The sequence below is a fragment of the Chaetura pelagica genome, unplaced genomic scaffold, assembly GCF_000747805.2.
Source record: "Chaetura pelagica isolate M959 unplaced genomic scaffold, ChaPel_1.0 scaffold485, whole genome shotgun sequence".
Taxonomy (NCBI): domain Eukaryota; kingdom Metazoa; phylum Chordata; class Aves; order Apodiformes; family Apodidae; genus Chaetura; species Chaetura pelagica.
This window is the reverse complement of record NW_009953315.1, coordinates 436,024-439,111: the sequence shown is the minus strand read 5'-3', so window position 1 is coordinate 439,111 and position 3,088 is coordinate 436,024.

Below are 3,088 nucleotides of genomic sequence, written 5' to 3'. Positions count from 1 at the left end.
TTTTTGTTTAAACACTGAAAGAGATAAATGACCAGTATTAACCACTTTTAAAACTGCATTACTTAATGGTTTTTGTGTTCTGTCAGAATTCAGCAGACCTTCTCTTCCCAGCTCAATGAAACCAGATCTTTCCAGAAAAGAATTGTCTTTCAAACAGGAAGGAGAAAGCTGACATTACTAACAAGGTCAAAGGTTTTAGCTGTCCTTTGCTAAGCAAGCTTTGTGACAACCACAAAAGTAGTATTCCAACCGGTTAAAAAACAGCCTTCAGCCAAGTGGCCTTGAGCAAGACACCTCAAAAAGAAGAAGAACAATAGAAGGTTTCATACAATCAGAAGTCTGGTGCTTAGTGAAGAAAAACCCATCTTGATGCCAACACACGTTGTGTTTGAGATGACAATAAAAGCTCTATTAACTCAGGATTTTTACTTCATAACACCTAAGGACAGCTAAAAAAATATTTCAGTGACACTATGCTTCCTACACATAAAAAATAAATGCTGGGTAACAAAAAGAAGCCAAATCCTTACACATAAGTTGACATTCAAAGCCATACAAAATTTACAAGACAGAACTTCCTCCCACACCTACTCATTTCCTCAGTGAGCTAAGACACTTAAATTCAATCCATTTCAACCCATGGAAGTGATAGCTTATAAGAAAGAATAAAAGAAACCCGAGAACACAGAATAACTAGTGTCTATGCAGAAGAATAAAACCTCAGCTCTTCACAGAATATAAACACGTCAAAGTTACAGGAAAATAAATAAATAAATACATAAACTTGAAGACCTGTTACAAACTAGCACACAGTTCAGCCTAGAGCATCAGAAAACTTTCAGGAACACTGGAGCCCTCTTCAGTTTCCATCTAGAACGGCCAGCTCTTGTAAGCACAAAAAGCCTACAGATGTCCTTCACTCTCCCAGGCCAAAGCTCCCAGAATTATTTTGACCTTTGAGAGCAATATAGGAAAGAAGAAGAAAGAAAACAAAACCCTACAAAATCCAAGCTATTTGGGCGCCATTAGAGCCTCTCAAAACTAAGGTCCATGCTGCTGCTGCTGCTGCTTACAGCCCAGCAAGAACTAAACAAGTCCTCAGCTCACCCTCTTTATGACAGGCAGCTGCTACTTCTCCACTCCCCCTTCCACCTGAGGCTCATTTAACATTGGAGGGAGGGGGCGGGGGCTTTATCCATCAGTGCGTGGGAGGGAGAATCAAAACACAAGGATAGAAATACCGGTAAAAGCCTTCAGCTGGAGAGCAGTGTCCTCTTGCAGACACTTGAGCTGCATTCCTAAGTGACTCAATCCGGTGCATGCCGTTTGCTACACTGGAATTTACATTAAGAACATAATGGGCATCAAAGGGAAGCATTACCCATCTTCTGCTTCATAGTACTGTTAAAGACACCTTTTGCAGGAAGAAAAAATAATCAGACAACAGAAGTCAGAGTTTACATTTGATTTAAAAGAAGTTTATCAGTACTGAGTAAAGGGAGCAATGCTCTTCCATCCTAACACAGCCAAGTGGACTGATCAATGTAATGATCTTTCCATATAACAACAGAAGCATTTACTCCAGCTAATTTATTACATGAATGTAATGAATATAACAGAAATTTATGTCATTATTATAACAAATTTATGAGAAACTGCAGTTTGACTCTGCTCTGGGTCTTTACAGGAGATGAGAATCTGAGTGGCCACTTCAAAGCATCAGATCTCTGAATGACAAAGCAGTGGTGTTGGAGAGATGGTGAGAGGGAAGCACAGCGAATGCACCAGGCAAGCAGGTGAGTGGTGAGAGTAAAACAGAGGTGTGGATGCTTAGAGACTGTTTACATTTCTAGGCCGAGAAATTCCTGTAATTTCTGATTCTTGCTTTTCATAATGCTCAGATTAAACTTGCCCTTTGCACTAAGACACATAGTATAAAATGCCTGGGAAGGACTACCGGTCTTGTTGCTCACAAACTTCCCAAGATAAAGCAGCTCTTGCACTTTCTCTTGGTAGATGGACTCAAAGGGAAATTGGGGAAAAAAAATAATTAAAAAATCACTCTTTTAACTTTTAAAAAGTTGTTTGTCCTCAGGATTTTCCTTTCCTGTGGACCAGACTTCAGTCTTCAGACTCCTCCTGCCTCCCTCACCCCTGCTGCTTCCCTCCTGCCACAGGCTCGAGGCTCCACAAGCCTCAGGGGGCGATTGCTCAAGTGGCAGGCAAACCTCACCTCTGTGTAGCAGGACTCTCCATCTCTCAGTGTGCCTGCCTGCCTCAGTTTCCCTTTATGATTCAATCACTCTGTCTCTCAGTTTTACAGCCCTAGGCCTGGAATGGAAAATTTCCCATGGGAAAGGAAAGGGCCTAGCAAGCTCTGAGCTGGTAACAACCTTGACAGTACAACAGCCAAGCTGATGTACATAACACCAACTGCTCCCTGGTGTTGAAGAACTCAGGGCCACAACTAAGCCTGAGATGGAGATAAAGTAAGAACAAGTTTGCTTGGTGAGAAAAGGGCGTTCTTGGCTTTTCCCAGTTTTCCTTTCATTCTCCAATGAGAGATTTCAGAGGTACGGCTAAAGAGTTCAGAGGACAGCAGTCAATCCACTTTATTCTAGAAAAGGTCCCACCTTTGATGGGAGAGGCTCCTGTACACATTCCCTAGAGGTGTGCTGGACCTTCTCTCCAGCAGGGACACCTGCTCAAGTGATGACTCCTGCCAAGCTGAGAAACGAGACCAGGGGCACCCGCTGTGGCCGGTGAGAGACACCAGCTCCCTCTGTGTTTTTGTTAGCCAGTTTCAGATTTTAAGAAAGCTTTCATGGCTAAGTCCTGGAACTTTAAGACCTTAGGATCCTTTTTAGGTAATTGCAATGGCTGTATTATCGCTGTGTGTGACCACATATGTATTTTCATAGTTGTATTAGATAAGTAAGTTGCTAGCATTTAGAAAGTTAACCTCTGCTAACCGACTACTAGTTGTGCGCTTTATTTTCAAGACACCTTTCCTCATCATTCCTTGAAACACTCGGATCTGCTGCCCTGATGCCCCAATTCCCACACAGCTCGGCCGTGCTTTCCCCGG